This window comes from Zootermopsis nevadensis, unplaced genomic scaffold, assembly GCF_977971745.1.
Source record: "Zootermopsis nevadensis isolate Lab colony 2312 unplaced genomic scaffold, Znev_1.0 Znev_ptg000013l, whole genome shotgun sequence".
Taxonomy (NCBI): Eukaryota; Metazoa; Arthropoda; class Insecta; order Blattodea; family Termopsidae; genus Zootermopsis; species Zootermopsis nevadensis.
The window spans coordinates 9,616,437-9,637,044 of record NW_028259145.1 but is presented as its reverse complement, the minus strand read 5'-3'; the positions used below and the strand labels follow the sequence as shown (position 1 = coordinate 9,637,044).

The window sequence follows — 20,608 nt, the reverse complement described above, 5'->3', positions numbered from 1 at the left end:
AAAATATTATACTCAATAAACAATAAAAAACAATGATTATTGTTTAAAAAGCTGACTGACCTCAGTAAGCAAAACACGGTCTTTGTTAAAGATGTCGATGCTCCTGCAGACTGCATTGGCACCAGAAACACATCTGGCAGAGGGACTGGCCTTGAAATTACGTTGTACAGTAAAGGTAGAATAGTCTCTGATAGACCTAGTAGGTATGCAGAGACTAACTGTATCAAGAACAGATGAGCAACTAATTTTGCCTTTAAAAACATTGATGAGGAAATAGTGATAAAAACACCAGTATTTTAAATAAATAACAAAATGGTGCAGAATCCTCCTTGGAGAGCTAATAGTTGATAAGCTGGTCAAGAAATTCCGCACTCTTTATGGAATCAGAACGTTCATTACCGTATTCACAAAAGCCTTCCTATCCTGGTCCAGATGAATTCATTCCATATTTTCTTAAAATTAATTTTGATGTTATCCTCGCATCTACTTGTAGGTCTTCCGGATGGACTATTCTCTTCGTCTTTTCCTACTAAAGTTTCACCAATATTCTTAGCACATATTTTAACTGTACTTGAATATAAAAGAAAACATTGATCCCTTCTTATTTATTCTTTTCTGCCGTTTTAATTTGTTTTGTTGCTAGGAAAGTGTCGATTAAAGATTGTCAGTCAGTTTCTGTGTCTAAAGCAGATCTACCTACAGTACAATGAAACACGGCAACACATTCATGCCTGTAGAGGGATTCGAATTCGTGATCCCAGTTCTCAACCCCTTAAAGCAGACTGTTTGGCTAAAGGTCTAATGTTAAGTCTTGTAGACCATTCGCCGTAGATCAGTACACATTCTCGCCAAAAGTGGTGTGGTGTATGCAGAATAATTGCTTGGTCCAGTTGAGATAGCATTGCCATCCTTGTGTTTTTTTATTTGTATTACTTTACGTGGTTGTATATAAGTTCTAATGTGGCACTAAACTGTCTTAGAATTACAGAATGCTATTCATATAATTACAGTCCTTATTCACATTATGGAATATATATGAAAATATTACTCTTATATTTAGCTGATTTATGTTTTTAGTAGTAGCTTTTAAGCTAAATGTTTGGCGTTAGGGAAGGTAAGAGCGGTCGTAATACACAATGTGGTCAGTTTTAATGGAAAAATATTTTAACTCTTGGGGTTTTGAAATAGGATTTGTTAATTAAGTCAGAATTATAATTTTCATGACTCGCATATGTGTGGCATTTTTTTAAGTCCAGAGCACGTGAAACCGTAAATATCTTCTAACGAGGCCACCATAATGAGCAACAATGCTTTAATTTTTTCCCTTCGTTTCCGGTCTGCCGCCCCATATTTACCTGTGCGGTTTTAAAGAGTCACACAGAAGTAAATATAATTGCAAATTTGTAGCCGGCATGAGAGCAGAAGAAGATTATTATGTGTTTAAATTATTAGCTGTGCTACTTGTGAGGGAATAACAGTATGGAAACCACAACGGTGTTTTCTTGAAGTAAGTTTGGTAAGAAATTCTGATTTCCTATTCGTTGAACAAATGCTTTCAATAGCAACACATTCTGTCTGCTCTAGTGACGTCAAGTTTTTAAGTAATTGTTCTGTAGTGCACACGTAAGACGATCTTTGCAACTTCTTAATTTATGGTTTAAAGGAAAATAACTACAGCCTCAAATTACAATATATGATTTTTATTTTCACAAATTAAGAGATATGGTAATGTCGAAAACAGCAATAATTCCGAATAGCTTTAGAATTCGAGAAAATTCTTCCTGTTTTTCCCCCTTCTAATAATGTCTGTTCTGCTGGACACACAGAATTTTACAAGATGAATTTTGTTTTAAAAAATGGTTCTTGTAGACCCTACTCTATTCTTGACACATTTTTAAATACATGTGAGTGAGCTTTATTTGTTATTGCGAAACTCATTAATAAATTAATTTCATCGAATTACCGACAATAATAAAATGAGTGGAGTTACAAAGATATTTTAATTCTAACTAATTCTGCAAAAATATTGATAACATTGAAGATAGTATGGAATCATAAAAATTCCATTTGAATTCGAGGAAACAGCATTATGACTGACGCAATGTTCAGCAAAACCGCGTGGATATTACGGGATTAAAACAGTCGATTGTTTAGTGAGCGCAGATTTATATCCTGTGAAGCAATTTTCAAAATCCGGGGAGAAATTGCTGTGGCTTCGCTAAATATTAAAAAGTTAAAACAGCAAATTCAAACTATTGAGTCTTAAAGGCGTCAGTGTATGTATTGAGATATAAATGTTAAAGTAAAGGTTATTTAAAATGATTTTACTGTAAGTCTGTAAATATACATTTTTAGGAAATATTTTCCCTGTTAAAGAGAAGAACCATAGTATACATTATGTTTATGATATTTCGAAGAACTGAGAGACGTAGCGAAGCAGTTAAATAAGGATATTAGTGGATATATTTTATAGTATGGAGGTGATGGCGTGATTGATGCTGACTGTCAGTAATATGATAGGAAGTGCGCGCTGCAGACACTGCTTTCATGCATTCGCCCTTTAATATACAGATAAAATTCTACTTTGGAGTTTTATAGTATTCCATAACCGTCAGTCTTCATATCGTTTTAGCTATGAAATGCTTAGGAGTAAGATGTTTGATGGTTATTTTTCTCTCCTTTTGAAGTTTTAAGAGTCCATTTTCCGCTAAACTTATTTCTCTGGCTTTCTTTTGTAACTTCTTATATCACTTAACTCTTTCCTTTTTGTAAAGTAGTTCTGCAAGTAACTTAAGTATTGAAATAAGCATAACAGATGAACTTATTGAATAACAGTGCAGGCTAAAGGAAACAACTTTCTTTCAGGCATTGCCCAACAAACAATTCAGTGTCTCACCTGAAATCTATTCACTCAGATATCAATTATTCGCGTAAAGAGCAGGCACTGAGTCTAGATTTCTTAGCACCATTGCAATATCCTGTAACATATTACACAAATATATCTGCACTGGAAGGAACATGATTACGTACCGACACAGTTTCTCTCATTTGTTACCGGAATCATAGCATGCCTATTTTCACCAGGTTATCAGCCACGTACCTGCCCAGGAGACTGCAATGGCCCACGGTGGAATGGTAATGAACTTCGACTTGGCACGGCCTGTTATATTTCCTGGGCTTGTGGATACAATCACACATATTCATTTCAGCACCATAGCACGCTATTCATACTGGAAAGGTGGTTGTCGGTGGAGGGAATGGAATAGGTTGGTTATTATTTGAAAGCTGGACTTCATCACTATTATGCTGCATTATCAAACCGAGTAGTGCTAATCAACAGTGGACCACCAAACACCGTCTTGCATTATAGAACAGTGGCTGAATACGGCATTCTGAATGTATGTTTGAATACGGAGTATTAATGTGTTTCTGGATAGCTACAGCGTGATGTGTGTCAAGATGACCCGCAGTAACAACTTGGCTTCTAATAGTATGTAATAATACAGGAAGGTACTGTAATAGCACCGGGGAAAAATTAGGCATTACAAACATTGGTGTAATTGCAATATTATTCACTTATTCATATAACCAGTAGGCACTGTGGAGTAAGCTACCGATTTCGTTAACAACTTACTGACGAATGCAAGTGACAAGAAATTACTGTACATTAATGTTGATCCTGTAAGTAAAATGTCCATAATGAAATTGCATTTCTTTTCAAAGGCCGCAGTTCTTGTCTTACATTCATTATAAATTTTCGGCGAAATATTGAGGAATGTTTAAGGCTGACAACTTATGTGATACTCGGGAGATTTCTTTAAATAATTCACCTATACTTCAAACCAAGAATGTTAGGTTGGTCGCAACATTTTTACTCCTTATTTGGAACGTGCCCTGTTTAAGTATCAGTTGGAGATATAACTTGTCTGTCGGAGAATTTCCAGGCTTTCTACCAGATTTACTGGTCTTAAGCCACTTTTGTTTTTCATATCTTTTCAATAGCTGGTTGATAGCTTGGTTAGTTGGTTGATTGCCGTTTATAATTAATTTATATTTTGACATTGATACAATAAATATGATTATATGTGTTTATTGCTCGGAATTTTCCCAAACGTTTTTAAGCAATTTAATAGTTAATTGCAAATGTATGTAATTATACAACTATGAGACAGACAGATCATATATCTGTATATATTGATACAGGTTACAATATAAAGAAACAGTTTGTTAAATGTAAAATAAAAGATAAGAGTATGTTTTCCGGCATACAACATATTTTTTCTTCGCCACCACGCCCATACCAGCTCTAGATCTTACCTAACCTCCTGTACAATACGTACTGGTATTCCTTCTTCGGGGTCAAATGCGGCCGGTGCGTGAAACTATAAACACGTCCATATGGTGACGATGTTAACAGTTAGTGGAATTATATGCATGTCTCACCTCCCCCACACGTCTGCTTAGCTGAGCACTAGAGACAAGTTTACTTTTTCCCTTTTATTAATCTTGGGATCAGATAAATAAACTTGTTTCATGCAGAAGGACTTTAATGAGAAATTGATACTTGCTCAGCTTGTTAAGAAATTGCCCGCCTGTTGTGGAACACAAAGGCGCATTACGTTGTTCGAAAGTCTCTTCAGTGAACCATACAGTGAGCCAGTACAATTTTCTCACATTCACATTTAGTTTCCTGACGATTAAAGTTATCGCCCTATCTGTGCCTAATTTCTGAGCTAGGCTTTCTCACGAAGTCTTCGACTAGAATTTTATCTGTATTTCTCACCTGCCTCTGCATGATATTAATTGCACCCATCTTATATTCCTTGGCTTTATCACCGTAATAAAAGTGAAGGTGAAGTAGGCAAATTGTGATGTTCTTCTTCCTCTTTAGTCAAATTATTCTCCTCAAGACCGTCTCCTCAAACACTCTCAATCTATGAGTTTCGTTTAGGCTCAGAGACCAGGTTACACATCCATGTACGTCTAATTAGGATTGCACAATAAATAACAGGACAAGTGTGTGGCATGACGGACAAGATCGCGTTTAGAATTCTCTTTAGTCCAATTCCACACTTGTTTTATGTTTGTTTATCCTGTGTAGGAAACAAGGTGAGAACTTCGTTTCTGAGAGAAATGGTACAGCATGCAGTCGACGGAGACCTTGTACTGGAAGCTTCACCGATAATTCTAACAGGTGCATCTATTTGACAAGAACTCTTATATGCAGGCTACAAAATTCGCTTTATCTGATAACATGGACCGGATTATTCATATTATTATACCCTTTACAACTGAAAATTTCTTCTTAGTAGTTCAAAATTTTAAAGGACAAAACTCGAGCGAACAGAATTTTTAGAAACGCTTTTCTCACCAGCAACAAACCAGATCACATGGTGGTTACAACTCGGAATAATTATTTTAATGATACTAATTAAACATTTTGTTTTTTTCTTCTTTTTTTGAGAATCGAATGAAATCTATAAGATGGACTGTGACTGGCATGCAGAGAAATATACTTTAAAACACGTATATATAATGCTAAACTATAAATTGTTAATATAGGCCATGTTCGATTTCTTTCACATTAAATCTAATCCACGGTCATCCTCCCGACATCACATGCATTCGGTTTCTAACAGAGACAGGTGTTTTTCTGTTCACCGCCACGTCAAGACCCAAAGCCCAGTGTTCAGTTTGTACCCGAATTTCTTTCCTCGGCAGGAGAGTGAAACTGATAGATCCACTGAGTGCCGAGTTTAAAGTGCACCTGCTTTTTCTAGAAGCAGGCAGTCATAGTGTTCAAGGACAACACACAGATAAATTAGAATTGTAAATTTTATACATAATAAAATAATAATAGGTGTGGCGTACGTTAATGCATATATCGATGTGACCAAGATTAATAGATTATTTGTCGTTTGTATATTTCTCATTCACATTTTCGATTCAACGATCCATCAGTTAAAGCACGTATGGCCTAACACAGTGCTTCCCAAAAATGGGTAAACGTGGATTTTCTTTGGGTAACGACACACTCATTTCCGTGTGACTTGACTGAAATCCCCGATAGTGTTAATGGTTTTGCAGAACAAATGATGGAGCTTAGGTCAAGCAATCAGCTTAGGTCAAACAATGTTATTTGAAGAAAAGAAGGACCATTTGGAGTCTTTCTGGTTAACAGTTCACGATGAATATCCTGTGGTAGCTGGGGAGGCCGTGATGCAATTATTGCAGTTTCCGAGCACCTGCATGTGTGAAGTGGGATTTTCCAATCTTGCCTTCATAAAGAGCACAAAATGAACTGTTTGCTGAACCCCGAATACGATGTGAGGTCTAACAGATTCAGTTGGGACATAGGAACACGCCCTGCAAACATTTCAGAAGTTGGCAACTAGGACTATGTCTACGGAAATTAACGAAATCAACCGAACTGTCATCGCGAACACTGAAGCTAGTGACAGAACCCGAGTCGTGTCGGTAAGTGCAAGAGTTATAGGCTTGCTTGTTTCTTGAAGTTCGCGTTTTGTTGAAAACTACAGTGAGAGAGTATTATAAAGTGTCGGATAATGATTCTTAAGGTATATCGTAAACACAGGACTCTGGTACTTGCTCAGATGCAAACGTAAATCTTTGTAATGTAAAATATGTGCAGTGTAGAGACAGTGTGGCCTCGACGCTGTGTGCTGTTTAGCAACCACAAAGTCCAATGGAATGAGTTGTAGCGGGGAGAGGTGAGTAGACATAAATGGCGGTATTCGGAGTCTGAAGGGGCAAAATATTAAAATATGTATTTCATAAGAATAGAATTTGAAATGTCGAAGTTCGAATCTAGGACAGTAACTCATCTATAATTTCAAAGGGTGTTTGTGTTTTTGTCGATGTCGCGAGAATAGTATACCCTAAATACTTTAGGACTGCATGTTTTAACAGAGTAATTTTTACTACAGTGGCTACAAAGTATGGCTAGATAAGTGAGATTACGCCCCTTGTTATAATAGAATATTTATAATTATTTCGTAGTGTAATTATTTTTGGAACGATCGTAAACTATATGGACCCAATGAAGAACAGGTAAATAGGCTGTAACGCTTAAATTAGTAAACCACATACGTTAAGTTATTCTGGACAACATAACTGTTGAACGTATTCTTAAATTATGTCTGATTTTATTTATTGTAATTCCTTTAATTTTAATTTTGCAATTACGTTAGAATATTTAAACATTCTGCTGAGGATAAAGGAGTATCTTCATTAAGCACGTCCTCATTAGTGCCGAGCCATAGCGATCTTGTTAGCATGCCCCTTTCCACTCGATTCAGAAGCATGTGAAATTGGTAGTTACAGATACCTGTCTTAACCTGTTGCGCGCTCGCGAAAATTCTCAGGCGTTTATTGTTACAGGTTTCCGTGGGAAAGACAGAAATAAATTATTTGTGAGGTACCTAATGTGCCATAGCAATTAGTCAGTAGCCGGGTTCTCTCTCTTACACACACACACACGCGCGCGCACGCACGCACAGAGAGAGAGAGAGAGAGTGAGTGAGTGAGTGAGTGAGTGAGTCGCTGGCGCCCTCAGCAGCTCTTCCAAGGAATGAGAATATTGCCCCTGATAAAAAAATACAGCCTAGGAACCAAACAGTTTGCAGGCCAAAACAAAAGGAAACATGCAAGAACTTTTGGTGTACATGTAGCAACTTTTAAACCGTTTTATACTCAGAAAGATGAGCCCAAATACAAGAGTAATCATCTGGAGAGTTTTACGTAACGGAAACGCTGATTTTTAACTCGGAAACAGTTAATGGCTGCAGGTATCTGCAATCGATGTTAGGTGAGAAACCTTGGAACACACTACTTTGGGGGAAATAGCAAACCGTAACAGCTTGATCAACTTGAGAACTGTGGTACCGGCGAACACTTTAATGAGAACCGCAAAGTTTATGTTGCGCTCTATTCAAGACATCACGAAATTCAGAAGGCTCAGGATGGTTCACGGGTGTTCATAATTCATACCTTTAGATCATAGAAAGCAACCTGTTCTTCACTACCCCTTTTAAATTTGTCTTCCTTTTACTTCTACGCTGCTCTTTTCACCAAATTTGGGATGAGCTTGTGGAATAAATCTCGCGATGGCATTCACGTCTCTCGGTGTTGGAAAATATGATAGCAATTTAACGAGCAGGGACAATAGTAAACCCTGAAGGAGAAGTAAATGACGCGGGTCCTCAAATTCATTAATAATTCCATTTTGACCACAAGGTCTCTGCCCAAAAATAACCGGAAACGTGAGGTTATGAGAAAGCAAGAAACGTATGGTCAACATGAGTTTACAGTGAACTTGCCAAGAATAGACAAAGGCTGAGAGGTAGCCGTGTGGCATTTAACCGGAGTTCCCGTGAAAGAAGGGATCTTTCTAAGATTGCGTAATTCCCAGTAAAGTGTAAATGGAATAACAGAGCAAGAACATCTCTAATCCAGCAGAGCACAAACATCATGATCGGCAGTGCGAATAAAAACCCCTGGTACAACCGGCGACGGAACCATACGAACTTGCGAACACTTAAAAAGAATAAAATAGAAATATGGCCGGGTTCGGATTGGAGCTTTTCTAGTTTCCATGTCCGGGTTGCGTGGCGGGTGCTGAATATTAGATGGAGAAGAGGTGCCACGTGGGGGACACGTTGGACAATTAACATGGCCCGAACGATAGCAGAAATAGCATTCTCTGTTAACCTAGGGTAGGCGTGCGGTACTGGCTGATACATCGGGGTTGCCAGATACCGGATTCCGTAACGGAGAAGTGTGACTATTATACTATCAGAATATTCAACGCTAGCAGCGCGCACACAAAGTTTTTCAAGTTCTACAGTAGAAGTGGGATCATTAAATATGACCTTACAGAGGAGTCAAGCCATCCAAAGTACCACGGACAATATCGGCGTCTGGGATCAAGAAATAGAAAACTTTGGGGTATAGTTTAATGTCGGCCACAGTCAGCGAGATACTCGCCCTGACGTTGGGAACTGAAGCAGAAATGCTGTAACACAGATCTAGCGCGGGACGGGAAGTAGAATTCCAGCGTGTCCACGTGAAACCTATCTGAAAACGTAGCAGCACGTATAGATTCACTAGGTCTCCTGGATAGTACAAAATTTGCAAAATAGAAATATCAGGAATGGACAAGACTGCAGCATCAATACGGATTTCCATGAGGAGTTTCAAAAATTATAAGACCGACTGAAACGTATCTACCGATAATACGGATTGACGGGACAAAATTCTGTTAATAGGGTTGGGTAACTTCGCACAGAAGCACGCGCGTATCGACATGCCGTGTGTTTACCGAGTGTGTAAAATTTTCCGAAGGCTGAAGCTGGTTAACGGGGGCAGCTTGTGAAACATGATCCTGGGTAGAATCAGAGGTAATATCGGCCAAGAGACCGGGGGTCTGGTTTGGGATCCTGCGAAGGCTTGAATGTTGCTATGGAACACCTCCATAGAAGACACTAATTGGGAAATACCCTCAGACATTCGTCAAGGAGGCAGAATTGGCGAGGTCACGAGACCCGTAGGTCAGATGGCATAGGCGCGTCATAATCCTGGCGTACTAGTTAGGCGAATTGTTGTTGTCGGCCCAATGTCAGTTGCGACTTCATGGATCTGACTGAATTTATTGCGAAAGTTTCGCAACTCACCCAGAGGTTGGATGGAGTGTAAGGCTGACATGCGAATGTCGGTATCAGCTGATTCACGTAAATATTTCCGAAGGTCGGAGACCTTCAACAGTTGTGTGACTACTCCCTTCTGTATGGTGGCCTCGTATTCTAGCTCGTCCTTCCTGAGGTAGTTTGCATTCGGAAGTACTCGTTCCATGATGACAAAAAAGCAGACAGATTAACAACAATAATCAGTTCAAAGAAAAATAAATACAAGTACAATAACAGAATATCTGGAGTGGTTTGAATCGCAAAACTACGCTCTGTGCTATCAGTTGATAGGCACACAGGCCCAGAACCCTTTATAACAAAATTGTATATTCTTTAAATTCAGACTCACAAAATATGAATTACACAACAGTATACAGGCTAATAAATGAAACAGAAAGTTAGAGAATGAATCACCGTGTATCGCCGAGGAATTTTGCTGGTTGTCTGCCCCCAGTTTCTAATCCAGAAAGAAAAAAAACCCAATTCCGTCTGAAATAAACACAGGCGACGTGGAACGTGCGACCATCGGACAGAGAGTGACTCGGATTGGTCCCCTTGTGATATAAGAGAACAACAGAAGACCAGAGCGCACTCTGACGGGAATATAATGAAGGTTGGGAACAGGTTGACAGAATGGAATGTCACAACACACACACACGTGTTACGTTTCTTAGATCCATAAGTTTTATGACAGTAAAATGTGGAATAAGTTATGAAAAGTGCAAGTGCAGTTCAAACTATTATAAACTTTTCACGTAGAATAAATAAATATTTTACATAAGTCTTTTAAATAAATCTACACATGTACAGCAAATAAATCATACCACCAATTTATACTACACTAAGCCAAGACAAGCTGACAAGTTGCCATTCCTACATCAGGACGCGCGTTCACATTTTGGTCCGGAGGCCGGCCTTCCTAAATGAGGTTGGTTATTCGCCGTTTCCGCCTTCTGCAATACTTCCTTCGATGATATTTTCAGTTCATAAGCTACAGAATAATACTACCATTCGACGCTGCATAACTAAAGTATTTCAGTAATCAACCGAAGAATGAAATAATGTCCTAAAATATTTGTTTACATCACAACTTTATGTTTTACATAACATGCTACATTCCTCCCAATATACTGCATGGTAATTGAAGTCCTGAAGACTGAGACAGATAATTTTTTATGCATCATTCGATTCAAATGAATTTATTTATTTGCCTGCTTGGAAACAGAAAAGCCAATTACAAGCTAGCACTGAAACTGGAAAAGAACAATAAAATACAGTTAAAACAAAAAGGAGATGTGAAGAGAGAGGAAAATCATTTGTTTAAAAAACTAATGTCCATAAACAAAATACAATATTTATTGAATATTCCAGTGTTCCTACAATTTGCACTGGCAGCATAAACATGTCTAGCTAATGGACTGTCTCTGAAGTTATAATGGACAGCAATTAAAAATAGTCTCTGACTGTCCTAAATGGGCTTTTGTGGACCAACAGTATCGAGAATTATAAGTAACTAATTTGCCTTCAAAACAGGGAATCAAAATGACTGTTAATTAGATTAAGTGTTAAAAACGTAGTCTAAATCTAATGTCTTCATATTTTAGTCACATAAGCGATTAAAAATCAGTGTTGTATAAAGATACAAATTTAGTATTAACAGGCATAATAATAATGAGCTTGCTTGATAGTAACGTCATTTAAAATAGTTTATTTTATTTAAATTTAATACGCTGAACTGATTTTAAGAGAGTTAACTAATGTCTATTTTTATCTCGAAATTTCAGCATGGAAAAACTGGTAAAAAAACTTGTTTCTGGCGAAACATACATCCTTGTGATAAATGAAACACAATAGCCTGTTTCTTTGTTTCTGTTAAAGTGACTATGTTTTAGCACGCTTTATATGCACACCACGGTATGCATGTTGGTAGTGATACCAATGGCACTGTTAAACGCGTCCGCTGTTTTGTACAGCAAATTTTCCGCGGAAGAGTGCTTTTATATTTGTTTGAAGTTTTTGACGTCATCACGTCGTTTAATGTTAACGCACGTTAATTGGGTCCAGTTCGTCCTGTTGTGTGGCTCTTGGAAGTAGCGAATGTGCATTTGATGTTCCCTTTAATGATCTAGATACGTTGATTTTATTTTTTTTTGTTTCACGTTTTTGTCGTATTTTACGACAACTCGAAACAGCAGCAGTTATACGTAAATTGAGAGGAGGAAGTAGAACGAGGAAGATAGAGCAAACATTGGTTAGAATCTAAAATAGCGAATGAGACAGTGGCGGATAGAAGCATTTTATCAGAAAATGGCATTTATAAGATAATAGGCCAGTGAAACGGGCAATATTCATGAATTCTGAGAACATCATTAATGTCGAAAAATCATCAACTACTGCTTCGGGTATTACGTAATAAGAGCGGAAAACAGACCTGTACTATCTCAGAAACTTCCAGTAGTAAATAATGTATCTTGGAAGCTCGCTTTGAATATAAATTACAATTTGTCAATCCTACAACTAAATTAGCAATTTTAATAGTCTGTCTCTGCTGAAGCGTTAATTAAAAGAAAGTTTAAATTAATGGTTCTGAAGCCCTCTCCAAAGAAACGTGACCGCGCCCATAAAAATGTGACCCCCTTTATTCATAAATAATAGTTTTATGTGGAATGTGTTAAATGGAACGTAGCTAGATTTGTTTTGGTCCAGTTTGAGCTTAAGACATCTAAAAACGGTCGGGCATCAGTTTAATCCGTCTGAACAGCCAGGAATTGTTGCGAAGTTATGTAGCAAAGAGCTGTATTTCTGGAGATACGGCATTTAATTTTGGTCATGGAATGAAAAATACATGGCTTTAGTAACGTGCGAAACAACAGATGAATAAGTCAGATTCAACTTTCAGGAATTTTTAATGTATCATATATATTTGTAACAAATATTCCTAATCATGGATTGAAGGAATGGAGAGATGTTTTAAAAACAATGAACTCTACGTCTGCTGCTCTCTCGAGTTAATTTCGTGTTATTCTGAAGCTAACCGGAATCCGTTTTCAAATTAAATAAAGCAATACGTCATAAGTGGTTAATGGTTATCTCATACAAATGGAGTACTTCCAAGAAATGTTAGACTGAATAAGGTTAAATTAATAAAGATTTATTCATGGTTTATGATTCGACTGGAAACAAAACGTGTATTTTATCCGAACTAGAAGATAACGATCCGGGTATTATTAAAGAAGTCTGGTAAATCGGTGAACCGCCACTGGGTGGAAGGAGATTTGTAAACTTTGTTGCTACCATTTGAAAGCCGTGTTGTACCGCGGTACGTCAGATTGCATATCTGACTGCCTCTTGAACTAGATTACCTGCCACCGATGACTACAATTTTCACCATATGAGTGAGAGGTAATGAATTTTATTGAAGGGATGTATGATGTATACGAAAGCACGGACACGTTTGGATCCACTAGTCGAATAATACACGCCATCTTGTTCTCCTTTTCCATTCTCCTTTCTATCTTACTGTAAAGTAGTTCAAGCTCTGAGTTATTTTTCGTCAACTGTTTGCAGTAATCTCAGTAATCTGCGATGAGGGTGCACTGAATTATGTACCAAATAGTGACGTATACAAGATTGTACGATATGGAATATTCTAATTGTTCATATTATTATATTGTTTAAGTATGTCCATTGTCACCACTCCATTACCCGTTCTCCTACGACAGCCTTTATATGTGGAGAGTAACTGAGAATTTATTGAATATATGTTGCGGATATCCGACAAGGGGTAGTCTTGTCTTGGGAGTTGGGCGAGGTGCTGAAGTACCCTCATCGTAACAAACTAGCACATTACTGAACGTCACACAGAGATTAGTACTCAGATATTTTATTGGTTAATGAACTGATGTTAATAAAGACTTTTCCTTAGGCCTATTGTATGCTAATTTTAAAAGAATAGTTTCGTACTTTCACTTAGAAGAATAAAATAGTATGCTCGAGTTAGCACATGCTTTGAAACTAAAAGTTTCTCTAGCTGTTCTTGGCCAGATGTATGTTTCTCGATGCAGAAACATACTCAAGCGAATCTTGCATATATCCGGTCGGGTATGGTATTGTGATAGATGTCTCTTTCACCATTGATAGTGTAGGTCTTATTTATTCCTGTTTGCAGGTCAGGAAATTATAAAGATGCCGTTTTATAACTTGAAAATCCACTTTTCAGCTCTATGTAAATTTAGTAATGGAACATTATTAATAGGTTAAAAATGACAGCTGAGTTTTGGGAAACAGAATATCTGTTGAATATTTGGAATCTTTGTATTTTTATTTTCTCAAAGAGTAGATTCGCTTGGCTTTGCCGTATAGTCGTTCTGTCATGCTTGCTTTATGGCATTCGAAGGGAACCTATTCTGCATCATCCAACCTGAGTTGACATAATGATAAAGAAAATAACGAATGCGTTCTCTTTCACAACCGGACTTTTCTCAGAATCTTTCTCAATCTCTCCTCTTGAACAATAGGACAGTAAACCACGAGCGTTTCCATTCTTCTATTTTATGCAAAAAAACTGTCACGCCTAAGGAATATTATTTTCCACAGTTGGCTCTACTCCCGTGTTCAATTGACTGAAAGCGGTATTTGTGATTTTAAATAACACCTTTTTAGAACGTAGGCCTATACCAGAAGCACTAACATCACGTGTGTCCGGTAGTGTTTTCCACTGTTCCAGTAATTTTCCGCCTCACTAATTCCAACATATCTGTATTGGTCAGCCTTTGTTATTGATGCAGTTGACGCTGTAATCTCAGTTCATACAGCGTTGCTAAGTGACTTACGGCTCAATTAATCATAAACTGAAACTGGGGTCTAATTATTTAGACTACCCACAAGAAAAGTGTTTGAACTTTGCTCGATGAAGTGGAAATTTGTATTAAACAGACAACTGTGTGTGAAGTTGCGCAGTGAAACATGGCCCAACAGGGAGCCGTTGTGTTAGTGCCATCTGGCAGAATTAAATCCGACTAACCCGAACAACCACGCAACATTGCCTTCTTCGTGAAGAGAATTGCTCACAAGTGAGCTATCTACCTGCAACACCATAAATAGCTTAGTCCAATTATCTAGCAATTTATTACAAAGTTGTAATAACGTTAACCGGTCTGGGATACTTTTGCACATTTATGTGTGCGACATTTTTTGATTACAGCGAGCTCGGACTTTTCTGCTTTTACTAGTAATTAATGCGATTAATTTCGTCGTTTAAGTTTAATTGCATTATATTTTGCAAAGGCCTTTTGATCGACGTTGAAGCTGATTGCCAATTATTTAACTATGGTAATTGCTAGTAAGACTATTACCCTAGGATACTTAAACGTCTCTACATTTAGAGTTAATCAAATCTTTAAGGTCATTACCTCTGCTAGGAGTGTTTCTTTTGCCAGGGCTGTTTGCTTCTCCTTCTTGCTAAAAGCGTTGTAATGATTACAAAATTTGCAAGAAATTCTGTCCGATTGTCTGAATACATAACGGAGCCCTGTGACACCAAGAATTCTGGATATGCATTGATACCATATTTCGGTAACAGACCAAATACGACCATATGCTTATAGGCACTTTTTGGCTTGATTTTAGAAATAAAACACGGTCCTTATACTTACAGTATGTAACTGAGAATTATATTTATGGATACCTTTATATGCTTGCTTCATTTATATTCCTGTGTTCTGTGATGGATAATAGACGTTACGTTTAATACCAGATTTAATGCATAGTGTGAATACCTTTTGTTTCCTTGTCTGCAGAGTACAGTGCAGTGTTTTCAACTAAGCTTTATTGCTCTCCTACTAACGAAGCTCTTAAGCTCCAAGCGTTCCTTTGAACTTCCCTTCAATTCTTCATATAGCAGTACTGCAGGAGGATATGCAGTTTCCCTGAATTTCTTAAGACGCTGAAATCGTAAATGCCGTTGCATGTTTCACAGGTGATAATTTTTAATACCCTAGTTTAAGGGTGCGAGATCTATTCATAAAAGGAGTCTACGGCGTCACGCTGTGCGTCAGAAAACCTGGAACCAAGTGTACAGAAGCGAGAAACGGAAACTGGTGCATTGTCGAGACGCTTAATATTAATGTTCCAGATGGCATGTGTTCCACGCATAACTTTGCTATATAAATAAGGTTGGAAGTAAGCGTATACATCATAAGAAATGTGGCCTTTTAGACTTGTAACTCTGAAGATTTTTTTTACTCAGATACCGTCTACTTTCTCTTGGCACCATTTTATTATGAAACGTATTTTTGCGAGAAGTGAAGTCAGAATTTTATAACTCACTTTTAGGTGTCTTCAGCGCTCTGGCGTGTACGATGAACACCTAATGACCCCGTCCGTTTCCGTGTGTCGCTCTTTTTCTAGGATGCAGGTAACCTGCTTGACCAAAAGGTAATTGTTGCGCAAGATTAAGTACATAATATTATTCCTGACATTACATTGTTATTTCTATTATTCTGAGACATTATTTTTCTATTCTTAAGAGTTATTCTTCTCTTATTATTATTCATGACTTTGCCTTCTTCGAGTTGGAGACCTTTTGTTTGTGTCATCTCAGGTTAGGTTATCTAGGCATCAGGATTACCGAGACACACTTTCGGTTGTCAATTCTCTCCAAAGAGTACACTTTTCCAATCGTGACTTATGCGGGGTTTGAACTCTGTCTTATTAGATTGTTTGTCTTGACTCCGACTCCTCTACACATGCTTACTTAGGCCATTTCCAAGAGGTTTTAAATGGACCTGCCCATTGTTAGTTGCCACTGTAATGAATTTATTCTAAGTTTGTTTGAGCAGTAAGTACTGTATTGCTAAACTACAAACTGTCTACAAATCAACCGATTTCTGCAATAATCATTAGACTTATATTTAAATATAGTTTAGAAGTCTAAAAAGTAGCCTGATGATTCACGTGGTGGTAATTAAATCTGTTATGGTACCATTTACCATTTAAGTAGGTTTACCCTTATTAATACATATTGGGCTTTTATGAAGGAGTCGGAGATTTTAGTACCGACTTCACAGCCCTGTATATAACACAGAACTAAAGGTTCAAAGTAGAAAATAGTTTAATGGAAATGTTGGTATGCTTCTATAACGAAATGAAAATGCCTTTCTGATCTCTGAATATAAACCTATTTTCCTATTTTGTCGTCGGATTAGACGAAACAGCTGCCATTAATTTAAACATAAAGGCTCTAGAAATTCGTCGTTTCGGTGTTCAAGATCGGTGCAAAGTATGCCTGATACATTTATAATATAGTTATTAATTCAAGGTCAAAAGACATTCATGAAATAATCCATCAGATTTAACGAATTGTAATATTTAGAATAGCAGAAAACTCAATATATGTGAAAATCAATTATATTTCTACGAGCAGAGAGATTGGAATTTTTATTATGGTGTGAAAGATTTTGACAAAATGTCTGCCGCAGTTTGAATTGACAGCATGTGTTACTTTTTCCTCAGTTCTGCGTCATTTCGCGCTGCTGAGCCATGTTTCTTTTACGTCTACCTTCCTTGGTGCATGTAGGGTCTTTCTTGTGGTGTAGTAATCCACTTATCAGCAGATTAATTTGTTACTGAAATCAAATATTTGTCACTGTCATCACAAAATCCACCTGTGAATCTTAGTCTCCGCCATTTTAGTCGAGTCCACATCTTCACACACATAGCTTACCTTCAAGATCTATTTTAGGATTTTTACCCTCCTCTGCATCTCGGTATTTCAAGAGGACGCTTTTCAAAATGGTTTTCAATTCCAATGTATCCATTTCGCAAATTACATATGATTTCTGAATGTCCCCTACCATCTTATCGTTATTGACTTTATTTAAGTTAAACTCATGTACCTTACGGGGTGCCGCACATCTCGTAGGGCAGTGGTAAGTATGGAACAATGGTGTAGCTATCATTAACAGAGACATAACGAAGAACTCGAAGAACAACTTGGTTTGTTTTCACCTCGGCCATCATGAAACTCGCTCGACGCTATCCGGGATTCATCCCAAGCATCCGCTTTGAGATGCCAGTATCTAGGGACCTAAACTGTTGGCATACTGTAGGTAAAGTCACCTGGAAATTATAAAATTTCTTGATCAGGTTTCAAATTCTCACGGCGACAAGCATGGATCTACTTGTCGAAGATTTTCCTTGATTTCCGTGTGACGTATTCCGGCGAAGTGCCGAATATCCTATCCAGTCAAAATGATCGTTTAGTGACTAATAATTTAATAGTTATTGGTAGACGTTATATCTGTTTCGAGTTGAGAAGATTAACAATAGTCTTTCTCTTCTTCTTATTTCTCCTATGTAACAATAGTAATTACATCAAATGCTATAATATACAAAATTTTAATAAGAACTTGTCAGCGGTTGAAATACGTTATCTGTATATATTTTTGCAAAAGTATTTAATAATTCTGTTCTTAGAAATTGGCTTCTGTAAGGTGCAACTTCCCGACAAGATCTTTCATTGCCGTAATAACCTTAGTAATACTGCATATATTTTACGAATGAGAAGATGAATAATCAAATTCCTTATCGGTAACCACGAAGGATGCGGCTAAGGGTCATTACACTGTTAACCGGGCCAGTGCTCATGGAAATCGATAGTGAGGCACAGCCCTACTGGCACATCTGGTGCTCCAGCCAGTCCCAAAAAAATGTTACAACCTCAGATTAAATTTACTTTATGTGCTTGTTCTCAGAACGTGGGGAAATCCCCGGCAATTGGGTGACATGACTAGGGAAATGTCGTTCGAGGAGACGTGTAACTAAGTAGTATATTTATTTACTGAAATAGATTGGATTTGAACTGACCTATGGTTTTCATTTAATGAATAAAGGCCTATTGTGTTGCATTTACGTATAGAGTAATATAAAAGTCAGACAACCCACATTAAAATAATTATTGATGGTTGCAGTTTAATACAATTCTAGTGTATTATTAAACGCACAACATCTGAGTGACTATACCCTGGTCAGGTTACTTGCCAGAATTAATTTAGGGATATATTTCCCATTCCTCCTGTGCTATATAAATGGACAATATCTCCAGACTATTGAGCACTTTCCGTGATGCAGAATCGTTTCACTATCTTGAATCAGCCATGAGGAAAAGAGTACAGGAATACCTAATTTTATTTCACTTCGCAGATATTGCGTTTTTTTACAAAATTGAAGGTTTGTGGCAACCCTGCGTCGAGCAAGTCTATCGGCTTCATTTTTCCAACAGCATGTGCTCACTTTGGGTCTCTGTGTCACATTTTGGTAATTCTCACAATGTTTTCGCATTGTTTTTTTAGACATGATGCTATTGCACACTTAATAGACTGCAGTATAGTGTAAACATAACTTTTATATGCACTGGAAAACCAAAGAATTCGTGTGACTCGCTTTATTGCGAAATTCACTTTATTGCGGTGGTCTGGAACCGAACCCGCATATCTCCGAGGTATGCCTGTAAATGCATGCATCGCTAACCTCAGTGGATATATCCAACTCTTAATGTAGCATTGTTATTGAAGATGTCTGTCTTCTGGGTTGTTGCGCCGTGCATTATGGTAGAACATTACTGGCGTTTCAGAGGACCTTGATGCGACTCATCGCCCTGATGCTGGAGGCTGAAAGGACCTCTGAAACGTTTGTAAACTTCTACCAGAACACGGCGCTACAACCCAGAAGACAGCTACCTGCGTGCTTGCGGCCTTGGAAACCTCAAATCCTACGTATCAATGTTTTTGTTTTCTGTTTTCAGTGTATTTTATTTTTTGACAAATATAAAGTATCAGGAATGGATTGCGTGACTTTTCAGTCATCCTATACTTTTCATATAATGAATTTGAATGATCTGGTTGCAACACAGGTTAACCGATACTGTAACTGAGCAGAAAGGATAATTGATGGTTTCTGGTCGTGCACAGGTCACAGATTGCAACATTACTGGAAGTGATAATGTGCAAAATTCTAGCGGAGAAGACCTAGGTTCATTTTCCAGTTCTTTCATGCGAGACATTTTATACCCACGTTACTGTATTATGCTATGTGTTTTTTCTTCCATGCAGTCCACCTATTTATTTCGAAGCCCCTGTTATGATGATCATTATCGTTAAAATTTAACGGACGTTCTTAATTCCTTTTAGTGCGGTATGTGTTCATGGGACTTCTCGTCAGATCATTTAGAATTCAGTGTCGGGTTAAGGTTTTATGGTCCCCATAATCTGAGAAAGGTTTATGTTATGAGAGATAAGATTAACCTTTTAATCGAATAGATGCTGATATGCTGCGCATGAAAACGCAACAATTTTGTATAAACCAGTGGTGCACACAGCAGTTAGGATTTCCATTTTGACTTTGCCATGTTGCTGGTTAGGACAGAGACACGAACAGTACGATGGATCTTGGATAAAATTACTGCCAGTAATATCGTCGCCAAAGAAAATCCGTCATTTTTAATCTAAATGCGTAATTTCATTACTTTTACTAATCTGATGTTATCTGCGCTCCATTAGGTTTCGAAACGCGAAATTAGTATTTACATAAACAGCTGTTTTATTGTGTGATTTACGCAAGTATTTTAAACAGAAACTTAAAAATTATAAATAAATACCGGTAACAGGTTTGAACATTTTAAATCTCTTATTTATATTGTCCTGAAGGGAGGAGACCGCTGTGAAGACCTAGGCATAGGTGGGATGATAACGTTGAGATGGACCTTACGGGATAGGAATTCATGGAGCAAACTGGATTCAGCTAGCTCAGGACAGAGTCTGGTGGCGGGCTTTTATGAACACGGTGATGAACCTTATATAATAAAAAATATATAATATAATAATATATATAGAGAGAGAGATAGACAG

The 20,608-nt window shown here is 37.6% G+C and overlaps 1 protein-coding gene across 4 annotated transcripts in view; it reads left to right on the top strand.

The window, feature by feature from the left end:
* Positions 1 to 20,608, top strand: part of LOC110834116 (zwei Ig domain protein zig-8-like) — a 520,500-nt gene that overhangs the window by 162,665 nt on the left and 337,227 nt on the right. Inside the window, exon 1 of one of the 4 annotated variants that reach the window (XM_022072950.2) lies at positions 6,502 to 6,731. The exons of the other annotated variants lie outside the window; for them this stretch is intronic. The gene's annotated coding sequence lies outside the window, so the exon portion shown is untranslated. Of the gene's footprint in view, positions 1 to 6,501; positions 6,732 to 20,608 lie in introns of those variants that run through there. 4 annotated transcript variants of the gene reach the window in all.